Source organism: Ranitomeya variabilis, chromosome 5 (genome assembly GCF_051348905.1).
Source record: "Ranitomeya variabilis isolate aRanVar5 chromosome 5, aRanVar5.hap1, whole genome shotgun sequence".
Taxonomy (NCBI): Eukaryota; Metazoa; Chordata; class Amphibia; order Anura; family Dendrobatidae; genus Ranitomeya; species Ranitomeya variabilis.
The window spans coordinates 154,235,967-154,259,123 of record NC_135236.1 but is presented as its reverse complement, the minus strand read 5'-3'; the positions used below and the strand labels follow the sequence as shown (position 1 = coordinate 154,259,123).

Here is a 23,157-nt window from a genome sequence, read left to right as displayed (position 1 = left end):
AATTTTGTTTGGCAGGACTGCCAATTTAGGATGTTATTTTCCACAACAACTTGTGTTAAATATTGAGTCATTGACTTCTTATGTGCAAAATCTCCAGAAACAATTAACTAAGGTGCATGCACAAGTTTTTGCTTCTCTTCCAGATCCTGACAACACTGAAGGAAGTCACAAGTTGGAACCAGTATACTGCTAAAGAAGAAAATAATTTGCGATAGAAGAACTAATACTAGATTTGATTCTCTTATTAATAATAATATAAGTGTGTGCATGTGTAATACCAAAAATAAAGGCTTTGTCTTTGGCCCTATGGTAATAAATAAAAGGAATATGTCAAAGGGGGGAATTGTAGAGATTAGACTGAAAGAATCCATTGTATCTTTCTCCTGAAACATCTGGCTCATATCAAGAAACTTGAGCAAGTTGACATTTCCTTTTTATGCACGCATTCCTTCTGTTATTATAGCCTTTTACCTACATACTAGAGGTTGTAAATTTCACAGTATAGATAAGCTTTGTAAGAGAATGTGAAATAATGAGCGCTTGTGCGCATGTCTGCAAATGCATAATTCTTTTTCTTTATAAAGGAGGGGTAAAGCCCAGAGAGTCAGACGCGCTCCTGAGCTTCCCCTGTATATGATCACACAATACTTTGTTTGCGTGTCATTTACCTGGAAGCTTACCTCCAGTAAGCCAGGGACTGAGAAGGACTTAACAACGGCATCCAGTTGAATTAGTAAAGGCCCATAGGGAGTATGAAGGCCGTCTTCGCTTGGTCCTGCTCAAATATAGGTACTTGCCAATAACCACTGGCGAGATCCAACGATGAGAAGAACTTTGCGCACCCCAGCACAGACAAAGATTCCTTGATCCTGGGTAAGGGGTAGGAGTCTCTTACAGTGCAGGCACTCAGTTTGCGGTAGTCCACACAGATACGTAAAGTTCCATCTTTCTTTCGCACCAGCACGATGGGAGCAGCCCACAGGCTCTGACTCTCTCGAATGACACCATTTTGCAGCATCTGTGTCAGCATCCCCTTTACCTCTTGGTACATTTGTGGTAGGATTTGTCGGTATCATTCTCTGATGGGTGAGGCATTATCGGTCAGAATCTTATGGGTGATTGTCGTAGTGCAGCCGAAGTCGTCCTCATGTCTTGCAAACATATCTTGGTATCGCCCTAATAAAGCCTCCACTTGTTGGACCTGCTGTGGCACGAGCTCTGTTAGTTCTGCCCGCATTTGTTCCAGAATATGGCGTCCCTCTCGCAGGTGTTGAGGTTCTGGTGTCATAGACGTGTCTACAGTCACAGTCCATGGATCCCCCTGTTTAACTGCCCATTGAATGGATTGTGGTGGTATCACTTCTTCGGACATACCCATAACTTGTGCAACATCACTCCGAGGTGAGAGTGTGAGACTGTCTTCTCTTATTATTATTATTTATTTATATAGCACCATTAATTCCATGGTGCTGTACATGAGAAGGGGTTACATCAAAATACAAATATCACTTACTGTAAACAAACTAACAATGACAGATTAGTACAGAGGGAGGAGGACCTTGCCCTTGCGGGCTTACATTCTATGGGATTATGGGGAAGAAGACAGTAGGTCAGGGATTATGGGGAAGAAGACAGAAGGTCAGGGGTTGCAGTAGCTCAGATGGTGTTGAGGTGGCCGTGTGGTCATTACAGGTTGTAAGCTTTCTTGAAGAGGTGGGTTTTCAGGTTTCTTTTAAAGGATCCAAATTTGGTGGATAACCGGACATGTTGGGGCACAGAATTCCAGAGAATAGGGGATACTCGGGAGAAGTCTTGGAGGCGATTAAGTGAGGAGCGAATAAGCATGGAGGAGAGAAGGAGGTCTTGGGAGGACCGGAGATTACATGAGGGAAGATACTGAGAGATTAGTTTGGAAATATATAGAGGAGAAAGGTTATGGATGGCTTAGCAGGTCAGTGTTAGTAGATTAAACTGGATACGCTGGGAAATTTCGAGCCAGTGAAGGGATTTGCAAAGAGGAGAGCAGAAGTGTAGCGAGGAGAGAGATTAATTGGTTGGGCAGCAGAGTTAAGGATGGACTGGAGGGGTGCGAGAGGTTTAGAAGGTAGGCCACAGAGGAGGATGTTGCAGTAGTCAAGGCGGGAGATGATTAGGGCATTCACAAGCATTTTGGTAGAGTGAGGGTTGAGGAAAGGACAGATTCTCTTAGATTTACACATCGCATTGGAACTGTCCCATCAGGTATGGTAGCTAATATCCGCGCAACAAGAAGCCCTGGAGATAATTGCTCCATAGAAGCTGGCTCTAGTCCTTCCATAGGGGTACATGCTTGAACGGGCAGTGTAAGCAAGGCCAGTCCTGGAGGAAGTATCAATTTTGCTGTGGCTGGGACAATCACTCTCCCCAGCATCTTCTCGTCACCAGAGGTTTCTTGAACTTGAGCTGTCCGGATGAGCTGTTAGAACACTCTCCTTTGCGGAGTGTGCGGACTCCATTGTTTACAGAACACTTCTGGAGACTCATTGATGTGAAGACTTCTGAATTCCTTAAAAATGTTCATCCCCAAAGTGACAGCATGTCTGTTACCGGCGTCTCCGGTAGTTAGCACCACTCCCTTTCGGCCCAGATCCTTACCACAGATGATGATTTGGCATCCATACCACCCCTGCGACCGGGGTGGGTAGGTGGTTGGCAGCCGCCAGCTTTATTACCGAGCCCCATTTGGGTTGCATCGCTTCAGGAAAATGACGACGGAAGTACGCCTCAGGCATCATAGTCACCTGTGAGACAGTATCAACCAGACATCGGACGGCCTGACCTGTTATGACCCCAATGGCAGAGGGTCTCAAAAGTAAATACCAAGTCTGCAAACACAAAAAAACAGCTCATAGGGCAGTGGTAACTGGGCTAACCGTATATCTAATCCTAGCACCACAAATAGCAGCAGCCGGGGAACGTGCCTACGTTGGTTCTAGACGTCTCGCGCCAGCCGGAGAACTAACTAACCCTAGAAGGGAAAAGAAAGACCTTTCTTGCCTCCAGAGAAAAGACCCCAAAAGTTGGATACAAGCCCCCAACAAATAATAACGGTGAGGTAAGAAGAAAAGACAAACGTAAGAATGAACTAGGTATTTAGCAAAGAGAGGCCCACTGACTAATAGCAGAATATAGTAAGATGACTTATACGGTCAGCAAAAACCCTATCAAAATTTCCACGCTGGATATTCAAGAACCCCCGAACCGTCTAACGGCCCGGGGGGAGAATACCAGCCCCCTAGAGCTTCCAGCAAAATCAGGAATCACATTTAGTACAAGCTGGACAAAAAATAAGAGCAATGCAAATAACCAAAAAACAAAGAAGCAGAACTTAGCTTAATTTTGCAAGAACCAGGACCAGCAGACAGGAGCAAACAGAAAGGAACTGATTACAACGATGCCAGGCACCAGACTGAGAATTCAGGAAGTTTATATAGCAACACCCCTGGACTAACGACCCAGGTGGGTGCCAAACTGAGGAAAGACAATCCCAGAGTCATATCACTAGTGACCACAAGAGGGAGCCAAAAAAGTCTAATTCACAACAGTACCCCCCCTTTAAGGAGGGGTCACCGAACCCTCACCAAGACCACCAGGGCGATCAGGATGAGCAGCGTGAAAGGCACGAACTAAATCGGCCGCATGCACATCAGAGGCAACCACCCAGGAATTATCCTCCTGACCATAGCCCTTCCACTTGACCAGATACTGAAGCCTCCGCCTGGAGAGACGAGAATCCAAGATCTTCTCCACCACATACTCCAACTCGCCCTCAACCAACACCGGAGCAGGAGGCTCAACAGAAGGAACCACAGGTACAACGTACCGCTGCAACAAAGACCTATGGAACACGTTGTGAATGGCAAACGACACCGGAAGATCCAAGCGAAAGGACACAGGATTAAGGATTTCCAATATCTTGTAAGGACCGATGAAGCGAGGCTTAAATTTAGGAGAGGAGACCTTCATAGGAACAAATCGAGAAGACAGCCATACCAAATCCCCAACACGAAGTCGGGGACCCACACCGCGGCGGCGGTTGGCAAAACGCTGAGCCTTCTCCTGTGACAACTTCAAGTTGTCCACCACATGATTCCAAATCTGCTGCAACCTGTCCACCATGGAATCTACCCCAGGACAGTCAGAAGGCTCCACATGTCCCGAGGAAAAACGAGGATGGAAACCAGAGTTGCAGAAAAATGGCGAAACCAAAGTAGCGGAACTAGCCCGATTATTAAGGGCAAACTCAGCCAACGGCAAGAAGGTCACCCAATCATCCTGATCTGCAGAAACAAAACACCTCAAATAAGCCTCCAAAGTCTGATTAGTTCGCTCCGTTTGTCCATTAGTCTGAGGATGAAAGGCAGACGAAAACGACAAATCAATGCCCATCTTAGCACAAAAGGATCGCCAGAACCTGGAAACAAACTGGGATCCTCTGTCAGACACAATATTCTCAGGAATGCCGTGTAAACGAACCACATTCTGAAAGAACAAAGGAACCAGATCGGAAGAGGAAGGCAGCTTAGGCAAAGATACCAAATGGACCATCTTGGAAAAGCAATCACATACCACCCAGATGACAGACATGCCCTGAGACACCGGAAGATCTGAAGTGAAATCCATGGAAATGTGTGTCCAAGGCCTCTTCGGGACAGGCAAGGGCAAGAGCAACCCGCTGGCACGAGAACAGCAAGGCTTAGCTCGAGCACAAGTCCCACAGGACTGCACAAATGACCGCACATCCCGTGACAAGGAAGGCCACCAAAAGGACCTAGCCACCAAATCTCTGGTGCCAAAAATTCCCGGATGCCCTGCCAACACCGAGGAATGAACCTCGGAAATGACTCTGCTGGTCCACTTATCAGGAACAAACAGTCTGTCAGGTGGACAAGAGTCAGGTCTACCAGCCTGAAATCTCTGCAACACACGTCGCAAATCCGGAGAAATGGCTGACAAGATAACTCCCTCTTTAAGAATACCAACTGGTTCTGCGACTCCAGGAGAGTCAGGCACAAAGCTCCTTGAAAGAGCATCAGCCTTCACATTCTTTGAACCTGGTAAATACGAGACCACAAAGTCAAAACGGGAGAAAAACAATGACCAACGGGCCTGTCTAGGATTCAGGCGCTTAGCAGACTCGAGATACATCAGATTTTTGTGATCAGTCAAGACCACCACACGATGCTTAGCACCCTCGAGCCAATGACGCCACTCCTCAAATGCCCACTTCATGGCCAACAACTCCCGATTGCCAACATCATAATTCCGCTCAGCAGGCGAAAACTTCCTAGAGAAAAAAGCACATGGTCTCATTACAGAGCAACCAGGGCCTCTCTGCGACAAAACGGCCCCTGCCCCAATCTCAGAAGCATCCACTTCAACCTGAAAGGGAAGTGAGACATCAGGCTGGCACAAAACAGGCGCCGAAGTAAACCGGCGCTTCAACTCTTGGAAAGCTTCCACGGCTGCAGGAGCCCAGTTAGCAACATCAGAACCTTTCTTGGTCATATCCGTCAAAGGTTTAACAACGCTAGAAAAATTAGCAATAAAACGACGGTAGAAGTTAGCAAAACCCAAGAACTTCTGAAGACTCTTAACTGACATGGGTTGAGTCCAATCATGAATAGCTCGGACCTTGACTGGGTCCATCTCCACCGCAGAAGGGGAAAAAATAAAACCCAAAAAGGGAACCTTCTGTACTCCAAAGAGACACTTTGAGCCCTTAACAAACAAAGCATTCTCACGCAAAACCTGAAACACCATCCTGACCTGCTCTACATGCGAGTCCCAATCATCAGAAAAAACCAGAATATCATCCAGATAAACAATCATAAATTTATCCAGATACTTCCGGAAAATATCATGCATAAAGGACTGAAACACTGAAGGAGCATTAGAGAGCCCAAAAGGCATCACCAAGTACTCAAAATGACCTTCGGGCGTATTAAATGCAGTTTTCCATTCATCTCCTTGCTTAATGCGCACAAGGTTGTACGCACCACGAAGATCTATCTTGGTGAACCACTTGGCACCTTTAATCCGGGCAAACAAGTCTGACAACAGAGGCAAAGGATACTGAAATTTAACAGTGATTTTATTCAGAAGCCGATAGTCAATACAAGGTCTCAAAGATCCGTCCTTCTTGGCCACAAAAAAGAATCCCGCACCAAGAGGGGAAGAGGATGGACGGATATGCCCCTTCTCCAGAGATTCCTTGATATACGAACGCATTGCGGTATGCTCAGGTACAGACAGATTAAATAATCTTCCCTTAGGAAATTTACTACCTGGAATCAAATCTATAGCGCAGTCACAGTCCCTATGAGGAGGAAGAGCACTGGACCTGGACTCGCTGAATACATCCTGATAATCAGACAAATACTCAGGAACTTCCGAAGGAGTAGAGGAAGCAATAGACACCGGCGGGGAATCACCATGAATTCCCTGACAGCCCCAACTTGACACAGACATTGCCTTCCAATCCAAGACTGGATTATGGGTCTGTAACCATGGCAGACCCAAAACGACCAAATCATGCATTTTATGCAGAACAAGAAAACGAATCACCTCCCGATGTTCAGGAGTCATGCACATGGTTACCTGTGTCCAAAACTGCGGTTTATTTTCCGCCAATGGCGTAGCATCAATACCTCTAAGAGGGATAGGATTTACCAACGGCTCAAGAACAAAACCACAGTGCTTGGCAAATGACAGATCCATAAGACTCAGGGCAGCACCTGAATCCACAAACGCCATTACAGGGTAGGAGGACAATGAGCAAATTAAAGTCACAGACAAAATAAATTTAGGTTGCAAATTACCAATGGCGACAGGACTAACAACCCTTGTTAGGCGTTTAGAGCATGCTGATATAACATGTGTAGAATCACCACAGTAAAAACACAACCCATTCTGACGTCTATGATTTTTCCGTTCATTTCTAGTCTGAATTCTACCACATTGCATTAAATCAGGTGTTTGTTCAGACAACACCACCAGAGGATTAGCGGCTTTGCGCTCCCGCAAACGCCGGTCAATTTGAATAGCCAGCGCCATGGAATCATTCAGACTTGTAGGAATGGAGAAACCCACCATCACATTCTTAATGGCTTCAGAAAGGCCATTTCTGAAATTTGCGGCCAGAGCACACTCATTCCACTGAGTAAGCACAGACCATTTCCGAAATTTTTGGCAATACACTTCAGCTTCATCCTGGCCCTGAGAAGTAGCCAGCAAGGCTTTTTCTGCCTGAATTTCAAGATTGGGTTCCTCGTAAAGCAATCCGAGCGCCAGAAAAAACGCATCAATATTTGCCAATGCCGGATCTCCTGGCGCTAGCGAGAAGGCCCAATCCTGAGGGTCGCCCCGTAAGAAAGAGATAACAATTTTAACTTGCTGAGCTGAGTCTCCAAATGAACGGGGTCTCAGAGATAGAAACAATTTACAATTATTCCTGAAATTCCTAAACTTAAATCGGTCTCCAGAGAACAGTTCAGGAATAGGTATTTTAGGTTCAGACATTGGACTACTGGTAACAAAATCTTGTATGCCCTGCACATGAGCAGCAAGCTGATCTACACTTGTAATCAACGTCTGGACATTCATGTCTGCAGCAAGCTCAAGCCACTCAGAGGTAAAGGGGAGGAAGAAAGAGAGGAAAAAAAAAAAAAACTCAGAATTTCCTTTCTTATTATCCCACTTCTGCAATGCATTAAACATTCAACTTTGGCCTGGCATTCTGTTATGACCCCAATGGCAGAGGGTCTCAAAAGTAAATACCAAGTCTGCAAACACAAAAAACCAGCTCATAGTGCAGTGGTAACTGGGCTAACCGTATATCTAATCCTAGCACCACAAATAGCAGCAGCCGGGGAACGTGCCTACGTTGGTTCTAGACGTCTCGCGCCAGCCGGAGAACTAACTAACCCTAGAAGGGAAAAGAAAGACCTTTCTTGCCTCCAGAGAAAAGACCCCAAAAGTTGGATACAAGCCCCCAACAAATAATAACGGTGAGGTAAGAAGAAAAGACAAACGTAAGAATGAACTAGGTATTTAGCAAAGAGAGGCCCACTGACTAATAGCAGAATATAGTAAGATGACTTATACGGTCAGCAAAAACCCTATCAAAATTTCCACGCTGGATATTCAAGAACCCCCGAACCGTCTAACGGCTCGGGGGGAGAATACCAGCCCCCTAGAGCTTCCAGCAAAATCAGGAATCACATTTAGTACAAGCTGGACAAAAAATAAGAGCAATGCAAATAACCAAAAAACAAGGAAGCAGAACTTAGCTTAATTTTGCAAGAACCAGGACCAGCAGACAGGAGCAAACAGAAAGGAACTGATTACAACGATGCCAGGCACCAGACTGAGAATTCAGGAAGTTTATATAGCAACACCCCTGGACTAACGACCCAGGTGGGTGCCAAACTGAGGAAAGACAATCCCAGAGTCATATCACTAGTGACCACAAGAGGGAGCCAAAAAAGTCTAATTCACAACACTGACCATCCATCTCAGCCCAGACAAGAGGGCACTGGGAAACTAGTCTTGTGGGACTTCTGACTCTCCTTCTTGACTCTTCAGGCTCCGGGCGGTGTCCTCCAGCCTCGGAACCCTCTAGTTTGATGGACAGAGAGGCTTTGTTGTTTACAGCCCCGTGCTATATGTCCCAATTCATCACAGTTGTAGCATGTACGGGGTTCTTCTCTGGAAAACACCCTTGCTTCATGATGAGGTTCAAAAACTGTCCTACCCCCGGGCTGGTTGGAAGCATCTACTTTCTTCTGAGAATCAGCCAGTTCTTCTCGTATCTCCTGGATTTCTTTCCGCAATTCTTCAACCCATCTGGGTTTGGTGGCCGTTATCACGGATACGTCCCTGCTCTGAACCTTCCCCACCGGGACTGTCACCCCCTGCTCTTGCTTGCGGTTGCGCGCTTCACTCTCCACTTCAGAGAAGATCATTTGTGGGTTCACACATAAGCGCTCGCACAAGGCCTGCTTCAGCAGTGAGTCTTGCAAGCCTGTCACCAACTGGTCCTGCAACACTATGTCTGTAGACCCTATACCCCTGCCATCTTTCCTAGTAATGGTCCCCATGTGTCTCCTGCAGTATCAATAACACCTTTTCAGGAGTTTCCCATTCTTGGGGGAGGGTGTAACATGACAGAGTCCCTCGCCTCTCCATCTAAAGCCATCATGGCAACATCCACCTGTAATGCAGGCGTCATGGGGTGCATCCTCATCATTCCTCGAAGTCGCTCAGTCCGGCTCCATAACATGGTGTTATTTCCCATAAACTTTGGTAGGTTACCTAACATGGCTTCTAAAGATATGCTGGACCTTGGCCCCCCTACCGCTTGGTCTGCCGCCTCCATGCTGTTGGACTGCATCCTGCCGACTAAGTCAAGTGTAAGCAGGTAGCGGGATGCAGTAATGGACAGAAGGCAGAGCAAGGGTTAAAATTAACTTTACTATAACAGGGATATACTCCATGCAGGGAAAAGGAAAGGTATTGACAAGTGGTATTAACACTCTTGTTACACCGACAGAGAGAGTAAAGGCAAATAAAGGACTTTATTCTGGCCGTGTCTTTATTTACCATGTAACTGTAGGATTAATAATGGATAGGTGTCTTATAGATGAAACTCCATTACTAACCTGTGGGCTTGATGTCACCTGACAATACAAAGGTGACATCAACCCCACAAATATGAATCCCACTTGCCACCACTACAGGGCAAGTGGGAAGAGCAAGGCTAAGTGCCAGAATTGGCACATATATAAGATGTGCCATTTCTAGGGTGGCTGAGAGCTGATGTTTTTTAGCCTGGGGGATGCCAATATCCATGTCCCCTTCCCAGGTTATTAATATCAGCTCACAGCTGTCTGCCTAGTACATGGCCCCATCTTGGTATGGGCATGGGCTTCCTTGGGGGGCTGTGAAACGTGCGTTGGGGCTGCACTGGACATCACATCACACAGGTGAGATACGTAAATGTACATTTTCCAGTTCAGTCACCAAGATGATTATCCTGAGCATAGAAGTTTGTGCAAAATGCTGCAGCATGAATAAGGCTTCAATTGGACCTGTCAACAGGTTTCACAATAAAAACTAGACACATTACTAAAGGGAATCTGTCAGTAGGATCAGCCCCCTATATGGGCATGTAGGGCATAGGAAGTTGATTAAAATGATACCTTGATATCTACGATCTGATGTCTTATTCTAGCAAAATCCACATTTATCTTAACACATAGATGAGCTGTTAAGATCTATGGGTCAGACATAGATCTCCCCGAGACTCTGTCTTATTTTAAATTAAAGAGGGCGTTACCAGTGTGAGACATGTAGATCAGGAGAGCAGACTGTCAGTTATTACATTTTTCACAAATGATTATACACATTGCATTTTCCCCCTTTGCCATTACCTCTCCACTTTTTTTTTTTTTTTTTTGGGGGGGGGGCAGTTCAGCTGCAGATGGGGAACAAGTATTCAGTCAACATGGACATTAGCAAATAGACTGAGAACCCTATTTGTTTATATAGAATTATCTGAACATGCTCTTATCTGGTCAAAGAGTATTGTGAAAGAAGGGGGAGAAGGTGAGCTGTTACTTCACCTAATGTGAATGGTGGATCCTGTTATATATTTTGTATAGAGGTCTTACCTATCATTGTTATCCTGTCTGTGATGATAATGAGACAACTAAAACGTCATCTGTAACAAGCAAGAGGAATGAATTTAGAATTGGGCCTAGTGGCCGGTCTGAAAAGATCTCAGATTTTTTTAATGTATATAATAATATGGAAAATTGAAAAAAATGATCAAAAATCAAAAGCATTTAAAATAAAAACCTGATTAAAACAATAGCTAATATTCGGATGACACATTCCCTTTATATATATATATATACTGTATATGTTATTTTCTTTATTTTTCTTCCACCTTCTGAATGTACAATGTAGAATGACAGTCATGAAGCAGCATGTGCTTTAAACCACCACTGCCATACTTAAATAATTAACTCAATCATATCTGAATACATGCATTATTAATCATCTGCATTTGACACTATGCTTTTAACATTCTAAATACCATTCAGCCACTTGAAATCAATGAGCCTTGAATTATGTATTAAGAGGAAGCATAAAATGGGCCTTGTACGAGGGGATAAGTGATGGACGGTAATTTGCCCGATCTTTCCAGCTTTCTTTATTTCCCATTAGATAACAACATCCACAGAAATAGAAACTCATGTGCTCCAGCTCAGCTGATAGGAACATGTCCTGCAAATAGGAGTAATTATTTCCCAAACACCTCTGTTTTCTATTTAAGTAGCAATCTAGCAAGAATATAAAGCACAGCATGTAATCAGACATGATGAGTGTGGGGCTGAGGTTTTCTGGAGCCACCATAGCTAATGACTATGTCCCACCATGAGCTTTTGGTGAGTTCTTGATGTTGCACCATTTTTGCATCCATTACGTAAAATAGGGTATTTGTATTTTTTAAATAATATGCAGCGTGTGTGACAGATGCTCAGTTCTCTGGAGAACAAAGACAATGGCTATTGTCTGTTCCTTATCTCCTCTGACATCATGCACATTAGCAGCCAGTGGGTTCATTTTCTCATTTCCGCATTCAGCACCCCTTCTCCGAGCCTGTGTTAAAAGAAGCAAAAACAGGCTTTGTTTAACCTCCATGGGTCCAGCGCTGTATCCTCAATTGGTTGCAATGGTGACATGACTTCAGCAACGCTGCTGCCAATCACTGGGATCAGCAGTTGGTGCCATCTACATGGACACAGCCGCTTTTCCCAGTGATTGGCTGCAGTACTGTTGATGTGACATCACTGCTACAGCAGGTAAGCAAGCACCGAAGCAGCGTCAGAGGCGCAAGGCCGGATCGGGGGAGGGGGAGTTCTGACTCTTTCTATTATTTGTTGCACAGGCAGGCTGATGGACTGCAGAATGCTGAAATGGGAATACGTCATTAATCAAAATGGCAATTACAGCAGTACAATGGCATGCTATATTATTGTGTATGCATTCCAGTACCTGTGATTATTTTATTTATTACAGAATACTACAGGATATGATAGAACCATATAATAATAATAATAACTATATTAAGATTATGTCAGGAAAAACATGTTAAAAGGGATTTTAACTCACCGAAAAAGAGAAGATAATGCATGATTGGGAACAACGAGTACAAAAAAGAGTTGGAAGCACAAACATTTGGTGATCATATATTTTAATGGTTGTGTGGTACCCCAGAGTCTTGGCCATCACAGTGGCATTGTTTTTCCCTTGAGGAGAGAGATGTCACGCTTTTGAGCGATGAAGGATATCTTTCCCCAGGTAAATCTTACATACAACACGTTCACACTCCAGGCCAGAAGGGGGAGCTCTAAACCTGGTTTAGGGTGAACTCCCCTATAAATACATTCTGGTTGGAGGGAAAGAGTTCAGTTCCTGTCAGAGAGACAGAGGAGAGAACAGACAGGCAGAGAGTGTCAGAAGGTCTGAAGGGGCCATGTAGTCTGAGGTATTACAGCTCCTGGAGAGAGAGATTGCCAGAAGGGAGCTTGTCATGGAACATCAGCTGAGGTGGAGCTGGTACAATAGGAGAATAGCTGAGCAGACGTGGGGGTCTGCAGCTCCTGGAGGAAAGAGGAAACTGAGAAGGAAAGAACAACTTGTGGAAAGAGTGCAGGAGAGAGAAGGCACAGGAGAGAGACACCAGGGGAGCAGAGCAGTGATTTGGCTACCTCCCTGGCTAGCTCAGATTCCGGTAGCCGGAAGACCGAGGCCGTGTCGGACTCTAAGGGACATAGCTGAAACCGGCAGGACAGCTGAACTGCAAGATACCTGTCCGCCTTACACCCAGGAGACACAGTGATAATTATAGGGCCCGGGTCATTCTAGAGACCCTGTAAAAAGGCCCAGTTCACCTGTCATATGGGTTTGTGTCCTAACCTATATGGGGGACAGAGAAGAACTTTGAGGACCTTATCAGAAGCCTTAGGCAGTAAGGGACTACAACACCACCGCGCTTTGAGGAAGGCTTTCATGTCCACTTGGTAAAGGGGACTCTGGATTGGCTTCCAAGCCAGCTGGACCCTGCCTGTCCTGTGATCTGGTGCCCTGGACTGCGGTTGCCTGAAGCCTACAGTAAACCAGGTAAAAGACTGCAAACCTGTGTCCTCGTTCTTTACTTCACCACTCACCATCTCCACCTATACACTGGGAGCCCTGGGGACCTACTTCACCTGTGGGCAGTTATACCATCTAGCTGCTATACCATCACCCCAGAGGACTCTTTAAGCAGCGTCGGTCTTTACTGACCAAAAACCACATGTGGGGTCACAAACACAGACATTACAAATCCCCTTAAAGACCTTCCCCTTTAATTGGGCACCCAGGGCCATGGACCAGGTCACAGCCACCGTGACATCCCCTTTAAGACTGGACCTGTTGCTGAGTACCCCATTGCCCTGGTGGGCGACTCAGTTGATTAGACATTATTGTTCAAAGTGATTTTTTGCAAAATTAGAGGGAGATCACTAGATCCCATTGATTGTGTGATGTCTAATGCTAATAGCTGTACTTGCCTTGTGCCATCCTTCCATAATCACTGCCAATCTTCTATCTATCTATCTTTCTACAGTCATGGCTGAAAGTGTTAGCACCAATGAAATTGTTCCAGAAGATGAAGTTTTTCACCTATAAAATTATTTCAGTTACACGTGTTAAGTTATGCCTATGTTTATTTCCTTTGTGTGTATTAGAACAGCAAAGAAAAAAAAAACTGAGAAAAAAAGGCAAAATGGACATAATTTCACACAAAATCTCCAAAATAGGCAGGACAAAATTGTTGGCACCTTTCCAAAATTGTGGTAAACAATTTTGTTTTAAGCATGTGATGCTCATTCAAACAGAAAGAAGAGAAGAGAACTGTCTGAGAACTTGAGGACCAAAATTGTTGAAAAATATCAGCAATCATAAGGTTAAAAGTCTACCTTGGACAACATCTGCAAGGAGTTTGTATGTTCTCCCCGTGTTTGCGTGGGTTTCCTCCGGGTACTCCGGTTTCCTCCCACATACCAAAGACATACTGATAGGGAATTTCGATTGTGAGCCCGATCGGGGACAGTAATGATAATGTGTGCAAAACTGTAAAGCGCTGCGGAATATGTTAGCGCTATATAAAAATAAAGATTATTATTATTATTATCTTCAGAGATCTTGATGTTCCTTTGTCCATGGTGCACAACATAATCAAGAAGATTACTACAACCCATGGCACTGTAGCTAATCACCCTGGATGCTGACATCAGAGAATACAATTATGAAAGGTTGCAACGCAAGATAATCCAGATGGTGGATAAAGAGCCCCAATCAAGCTCCAAAGACCTGCAGGCTCAGGGTGCATCAGTGTCAGTGCAAATTATCCATGGACATTTGAATGAAATGTAACACTATGGCATGAGACCCAAGAGGACTCCACTGCTGACACAGAGACAAAAAAAAGCTAGACTGTAGTTTGCCAAAATGTACGTGCGTAAGCACAGATGAGATCAAGATAGAAATTTTTGGTGAAGCACATCATTCTGTTTGCTGAAAACGGAATGAAGCCTACAAAGAAAAGAACACAGTACTACAGTCAAATATGACGGAGGTTCAAAGATATTTGGAGTTGTTTTGCTGCTTCTGGCACCATGTGCCTTGACTGTGTGCAAGGCACCATGAAATCTGAAGATTACTAAAGGATTTAGGGTTGCAATGTAGTGCCCAGCTTAAGAAAGTTAGGCTTGCATCCTACGTCATTGGTCTTCTAGCAGGACAATGATGCCAAACACACTTCAACAAGCACCCAGAAATGGATGGAAACAAAGCGCTGGAGAGTTCTGAAGTGGCCAGCAATGAGTCCGAATCTAAAGCCCATTGAACACCTGTGGAGAGATCTTAAAATTGCTGTTGGGAAAAGGCACCCTTCAAATCTGATAGACCTGGAGCAGTTTGCAAAAGGGTGGTACAAAATCCCAGGTGAGAGGTGCAAGAGGTTTGTTGATATTTATAGGGAGCAATTTGTTGCAGTTATTTATTCTAAAGGGCGTACAGCGAAATATTAAGTTGAGGGTGCCAACAATTTGTCCAGACAATTTCTGGGGTTTTGAGTGAAATGAAGTTCAATTTGCCCTTTTTCAGTGTTTTTTGTGTTGTCCCAATACACACAAATTAAATAAATGTGTATAACAAAACATGTGTATATGCAATAATTTTTGGGGAGAAATTACTCATTTTCTGGAACAATTTCAATTCTGCCAACACTTTCAGAAATTACTGTATCTATCATCTATTGATCTGATCTGTCTATCACGTCCCCAGAAAAAGCGAGCAGCAAAACGGCGTCCATCAGGTGTGGGGCGGACACAGCCATCCCTATGTACTGTGATCTCACCCTGCCCTTAGGTAAAATACTATTTATCCTTCCACATCTTTTGCAATTTTTGCTGGGTAATGAGGTAATGTAGGATTTTATATCCTTCTATACTAACACTAGCATCTTTATCATGCTTCCCACATTGTTATCCATCCTTTAACCTATAGATGTGGGTTTGTACATTTATTATCAGCATACAATGCATTTATTTTGACACCCTATAGCATTGATGGCGAACCTATTGGAGACCGAGTGCCGAAATGGTAAACCAAAACCCACTTATTTATCAGAAAGTGCCAATCTGGCAATTTAACATCACATCACAGAAGACCTGCAAAATACTCCCCCTTACACACAAACACACACACACACACACACACACTACCCCTCTGCAAAATATGTATACATTTACACACACACACTAGCTCTCTGCAAAATATTTACACACACACTGCCCCTCTGCAAGATATATACAAACACACACACACAGATACACACACTCAGTCTGAATAAAGCAGCCCCCCGTCCCCGCCTCTCTTAAAACTAAACTTAATACATTTAATGTCCAGCTCCTGCTGGAGCTCTTACCAGTGCATGCCCGCACTGTCTTTACTCTTCTTCGGCCCCGGCAGCAATGTTGCATGTTGGACCTGGGGCTGACAGTATCGCCGGGGAGGCACATAGATCACTGGGGAGACACAGATATCACCGGGGGTGGCACGAAGATCACAGTGGGGCACATAGCTGGGGGGCACATAGCTGGAGGGGACAGAGATCACAGGGGGCACAGAGATCACATGGGAGCACAAATATCACAGGGGGTACATTGCAGGGGGGGCACAGGGATCACAGGGGCACATATATCAGAAGGGGGGGCACAAAGCTGGTCACCACAGAGATCACAGTGGTTCACATAGCTGGGGGGCTCAGAGATCACAGGGGGCACATAAATCACAGGGGGCATATAGCTGGGGGGCAGAGAGAACACATGGGGAACAGAAATCACGGGGCACATAGCTGGGTGGCACAGGGACCACAAGGGGACATATAGCTATGGGGCACAGAGATCACGGGGGGGACATAGATCACATGGGCCACCTAGCTGGGGGCACAGAGATCACAGGGGGCTTATAGCTGGGGAGCAGAGAGGTCACAGAGGGGCATATAGCTGGGGGGCACAGAGATCACAGGGGGCATATAGTTGGGTGCACATAGATCATATTGGGGCACATAGCTAGGGGGTCACAGATCACAGGGGACACATAACTGAGGGGCACAGATCATCAACAGAAAGGCGCAGAGCTGTGAGCACAGAAACCTCCAGCACACAAGCACAGAGCTGCCAGCACAGAGATCGCTCTGGACTCTCTGGCAGCAGCTCCTCTTCCGAGACAGCAGGATGGGAGTTCATTGGGCGCTAATGCAGCGCCCCAGAGTCCTGGTCGTTGCAGTACTGATGCTCCGCCGCTAAGGGGAGTGATGGTACGTCTGATGGCACTGAAGGAGTTCACCTGACCAGGTATCACAGGCACCAATACACTTCACAGTCTGGCCTCCAGGGGGAGCTAAGGGTGCTATGTATTAGGCCACTCCTCACAATCTGGTAAAACTGGGGGTTAGATAGGAAGTTAGACAGAAGCTGACTGGGTTGGAACCAAGCAACATCCTGTGGCAGAGGGTGTAGCAGGGGAAGATTCAGGGGGGTCCCTGTCAGGGGTGGGATCCTGACAGAGGCCTAGCGAACAGAAAAGAACGTTAAGGAACCGTGCCTGCACTACATCGCGGCGGTATCTCAAGAAAGGACAAGAAGCGAGGTTTATTGTGAAGCAGTGAGAAACGAGATCGCAGCAACAAAGAGATAATACCAATAGGAGTCGTGCTGTAAGATCGAGGCAAAATCCTATTGAGGCGTGTAGCTGGTGGCCATAACGCCGAGGAAGTATTAGGCTCCAAGCAATACTTCAAACAGAGGCAGGACAGTTGATTTTAGGTTGGCTGTCTCACCAAAATCACCTAAGAAGACATAGGGGGCAACTGTGGGAGAGGGGCGACGCTAGGGTCCCGGAAGAACTCCATGCCTTCCCGTCATACGGGTGCGTCCTATCCATATCATCTGGGGGACGGACAGGGCCGGCTCCAGGTTTTTGAGGGCCCCGGGCGAACGAGTCTCAGTGGGCCCCCCCCAACCCCCCCCTTTAACACATTCATACCACATATATATATAACGCACAGCCGGTGAGTCTGTGACGCAGTATATAACACACAGCCCACGCAGTATATAAACACACAGCCCACGCAGTATATAACGCACAGCCCACGCAGTGTATAACGCACAGCCGGTGAGTCTGTGACGCAGTATATAACACACAGCCCTCGTAGTATATAAACGCACAGCCCACGCAGTATATAATGCACAGCCGCGAGCCCACACAGATCACGTCACAGCGGCCCCGGAGCCCCCATAACCACGTCCAGCGCACAGTACACCCGGCCTGGGGGCAGTGCAGCCAGCACCCACATCATCACTGGCACTGCTCGCAGCTTTCAATTCTGCCCATTTTGCTCCTGAATGAGCTTTATTAATTTGAGAGTGTCACGCAGCAGACCCAGCCACTGCCAGGCGCAGCAGGCATCCGATATTCCCCCCCCTGCAAAGCGCAGCGTTGGGACGGGACCCTCACCCCCTCACCGAAGACGAGTCGCTGACTCACTCACTCGTTGTGGACACAGAAGGAGAGGGTGCACCGACCGTGCACCGTCCTCACTGCAGGCTGCAGCTGCTGCTCGTCTTCTCCTCCTGCTTGGCGCTGCCGGACCTGTCCTCTCCTCATGTCCTGGATGGTGGACGCTGGACGGATAGATTCTGGACTGCAGTGGAGACGTGGAGTGGAAGGCTTCAGCGGCGCTCTCTCTGTCCTCTCCTAAGTTCTTGCTCTAGGACGACGAGCCCGCTGACCGGATGTAACAGGAGAGGAGATGACCCAGCGATCCGGAAGTGTCTTCTTGTGTATCCATGGTGACTGGTGAGGGGGGCCGGCGGAGGTGAGTATTGCTGCTATTGCAGCTGCGCAGCGCCAGACCAGGCGCCAGCGAAACGGCTTCACTCAGACAGAGCTGACTGTGCCCCCTGCAGCCAAGGCGCCGCCGGGCGATGTGCATGTAGTCAGTGAGTGACGCTGACGTCACGTGTACTACCATAAATGGGCCCCCCCGTCTCGCCAGGGCCCCGGCACTTGCCCGGGTGCGCCGGGTGCTGACGCCGGCCCTGGGGACGGAGAAGAACATCAGAACAGACATAAGTTGTGGGAAATAACATCAGAAGCAGACACAACAGTTGTGAGGACTATCCTGTGGTGCTCAGCAGGGAAGTACTACAACACACAGGCGCTAGAAGGTAGGCACAGGTTTCCACCTGCAAAGGGAACTCTGGAGGTGCCATCGGACCGGCCGGTCTCTTGCAGCCCTGTTAACTGTACTCTGGATTGAGGACCTTGAAGCCTTCAGTAAAGAGGTAAGAGACTGCAACCCTGTGTCCTCGTTATTCATCACGACCTGCACCACGCACCACCACTCACGACTTTCATTGGACGCCCCTTAGCAGGGTCACGGACCGGGTCAAGCCACCATGACAACCCCAGAGCTGAGACAGAGGTGCCCGGTACCGAGTACCCCGCGGCCCTGCGTTTGGGGGCGCTCCACTAACTCTGCCCACCTCGATGACATCATCATTCATGTGCAGGCAGCGTTATGTAATGAACACTGTATACAGTGCACTTGGGGGATAAAGGGCCGGCAGCTGGCAGCTGCGGACTTTGGGGATCTGCCCATGGGCCGAATGAAAAGTCACTGTGGGGCCCGTGGGCCGGAGGTTCCCTGCCCCTCGTTTGAATGTATTAGTGTTTAAAAGATGCAAATACATTTGAACATCAGAAGGGAATGGAGTGTGTGCGGTGGCAGGTCTGGCATGCGCACCCACAAAAAGGGCTCTGCGTGCCCCGTGTGGCACGCATGCCATAGGTTCGCCATCACTGCTCTATAGGCTTTGTTTTTGGATATTGCTTTGTCTCCGCTCCCTTTCTTGGAAGTTTTCCTGATCTTTTTTATGGTTCATGATTTTATATATTAATCAATAAAATATTATGTTTTTTATATAATTTGAGTTGGAATCTTTTCCTATCCTGATGGCCACGTGCCATCTCCTATCTCTCAACCTATCTATCTATCTATCTATCTATCTATCTATCTATCTATCTATCTATCTATCTATCTATCTCCAATCTATCTATCTATCTATCTATCTATCTATCTATCTATCTATCTATCTATCTATCTATCTATCTATCTATCTATCCTCCTGGCTGTTTCGCTCAGCTCATTTCCTCTCCTCTCCTGCTTCCTTTCATCTGTCGAGCTCCCTTTCTCTGTGTGGAGGCGGTGATGCTATAGGCTGACATATGGTCCTGTTCTGTTTTCGCAGGGCTTCCCTCTGGTGCATCATTAGCATGCTTTACTAGGCAGGTCTGCATCACTGGAAAGAAAGGAGATTCTGGTTGAAAACACAGCTTTGTGAGACCTGATCATACAGCACTGCAACTGCAGACAACTCCAGGTGACAGGTAAGACACATTTATTTATATTCTTGGTATAATTGCAATTCTGCCTGTTCTTGGACTTGCTGGCAGATGCAAATTGACTGATTACTCACTCATCGCACAAGTAAGCGCAGGACTGAATCCTTCTTCATTATCTTTTTCTAGTTCACTCTAGTGAGAGTAAATCCAATACTGTGGATAGAACTCAAGGTGACGTCAAGGGCATGAGACTTTCACACCTTGTTTATAATCTTGTCTGAAACAATCCAAGTGGTAATGATAAGATCTTGGATCGTCGACAATCCAGTAACCTTGTGGTTTTTTACACCTTATCCGAGCACGATCGCTCATCACTAGTAGTAACTTATATCTACTAAGTGGTTCTTTTTTTGTTTCCTTTGGTGATAAGTTACTGTCTATGATGCCTAGGATCTAATATGCATTTGCTGATTACGATAAATGATCAACAATCAGATCACGGTCAGTGGTTTACTGGCCTGATTAGATGATTAAGGTACTTTCACACTTCCGTCTTCTGGGCTCCATCACAATCCGTCGTTATGGGTAAAAAACTGATCCTGCAAATGTGCTTGCAGGATGCGTTTTTTGCCCATAGACTTGTATTAGCGACGGATCGCGACGGATGGGCAAACGTCGCATCCGTCGTGCGACGGATCCATCCGTGTTTTGGCGGACGCCACGCACAAAAAAAGTTCAATGTAACATTTTTTTGTGCGACGTGTCCGCCATTTCCGACCGCGCATGCGCGGCTGGAACTCCGCCCCCTCCTCCCTGCTCATCACAATGGGCAGCGGATGCGTTGTAAAACTGCAACCGCTGCCCACGTTGTGCTAAATTTAGCACAACGTCCATTGGTACGTTGGGCCGACGGTTTGCGACGGCCCCGTACCGACGGAAGTGTGAAAGTAGCCTAAGATGTGAGCAAAGAATATCATCATTACCAGCACGTCATCTATCTATCTATCTATCTATCTATCTATCTATCTATCTATCTATCTATCTATCTATCTATCTAACTACCCAATATCTATCTATCTAATTTAAAAAAAAGTTGAGGCAGCACACCAAGTCCAAAGTTATAAAGTGGTCTTTAGTAGCCCATGTGGCGACGTTTTGGTCCTGGGTACAGACCTTTCTCAAGCAGTTACAGAAGTGGCGTCATTGTGTAATATATATTTAGTTTTCTTGTGAAAACAATGTTCACAGTGAAGAGTATATTTCTTTAGTGATTCCCTTTATCTTTCAGGCCCTAGTGGGGGTCTCTGGTTCCTCCTGCTAGGCCACAAGTCCTTTCTACAAAGTCAATCAAGGCTCTCTTGGCCTCCCACACTCTATTAGGTCCCACCCCTTCTGTTTCACCACCCCAGACTGTTCCCTGTTGTCTATGTCAATGTCAGAAGTAACTGCCCTGTTTATTAGCGCCTCCTGGTGACTGCCGCAGATTTTCGGGGCTTGACCTGTGATAGATGTCTGTAGGGTCTAGATGGATGAGGGCTCGGTCTAGAGTCTTGCCTGGCATCGTCCAGTCTCTGTATCTTGACTGCCGCAGAGCTGGGCCTCAGATGTTGACTGACGCCTTCTGGTCCATGGATGTTGCCTGCTACAGTTTGGATCTCACACACAGCTTCCCGCCGGTCTAGTCTATTGGGTGCGGCCTGTTATCTCCATCGTGACATGCCCCCAAGGACACACCCTGCTGCTCTCTCTCTTTGGCACCAAATCCTTTCCTGCCTTGAATCTCTGGCCTTTTATGTCAGGGAAATGCGTCATGGATGTCAATTGAACTGGTGCTCCATCTAGGCTCATCCTTCTTGAAGGACTTCCCCTTCTTATTGGTTACTCATGGTGCAGGTTGAACAATAGGTGGCTGTCTCCGATCACAAATGTCGGAAGGCTCTGAGGGATTTCGTCTTCCATGGCACAGTCTCTTACACCAGTAACAATAATAGATGTATATTAGGGATGTTCAATACATAGAGTTCTCTGATGTAGTGTAAACGTGCACATTTATTTATAGGCTGTGTTCTACTGTTATGATGATGTCATAGTGTGTCTATGTATACTCACTCCATGAGCTCTGTTGGGTTGATGCGTACATGTACAGGGTCAGACATAGATGGAATAGGGTCCATAAAACTCTTACATTAGAGATTTTCACATATTCACAGATGAACAGTGTATTGAAAAATATTCAATCCCGTGAACTATTGCTCATTTTTTCATATTACATCCACAAACTTAAATGTATTTTATTGGGATTTTATGTGATATACCAACAAAAAGTAGCAAATATTTGTAAATTGTAAAGAAAATTACACATGGTTTTCTAATTGTTTTAACCCATTAACGACCGCCGATACGCCTTTTAACGGCGGCCGCTAAGGGTACTTAAACCACAGCGCCGTTAATTAATGGCGCTGTGGAAAAAGTGAATAGCGCCCCCCAGAGTCGGATTTTCTCTGGGGTCTCAGTTGCCGAGGGTAGCCGAGACCCCAGAGAACATGGTTCGGGGGGGTTTTACCGACCCCCGAGTTGCGATCGCTGGTAATTAACCGTTTACCGGCGGTCGCAACCAAAAAAAAAAAAAACATGATTTCCCATTTAATTTCTCTGTCCTCCGATGGGATCGCACATCAGAGGACAGAGAAATGGGGTCCCCGATCGCCCCCGATGGCCCCCCGATACTCACCTGTCTTCCCCGGTGCTCCTCGTGGCTCCCGATGGGCGCCGCCATCTTCTTCCGGCAAAAAAATGGCGGGCGCATGCGCAGTGTGCCCGCCGGCCGGCACCCGGGAGATCTTTGGGATCTCGGCTGCTGGGGGTAGCCGAGACCCCAAAGAACATGATCAGGGTCGGTTTTTACCGACCCCTGTTTTGCGATCGCCGGTAATTAACTAGCAACTAGAAGTAGCCGTGGGATGTACCTAACACGTCCTAGACATCTCGACACAGCCGGAGGACTAAATACCCCTGTAGATGGAAATGGGAATTCTATCTTGCCTCAGAGCAGAACCCCAAAGGATAGGCAGCCCCCCACAAATATTGACTGTG

At 46.4% G+C, this 23,157-nt stretch overlaps 1 protein-coding gene across 1 annotated transcript in view; it reads left to right on the top strand.

Moving 5' to 3' along the window:
* The first annotated feature begins 19,970 nt into the window (after positions 1–19,970).
* The window catches only part of SV2B (synaptic vesicle glycoprotein 2B), a 263,857-nt gene continuing 260,670 nt past the window's right edge, over positions 19,971–23,157 (top strand). Inside the window, exon 1 of the mRNA XM_077263430.1 lies at positions 19,971–20,109. The gene's annotated coding sequence lies outside the window, so the exon portion shown is untranslated. The remainder of the gene's footprint in view (positions 20,110–23,157) is intronic.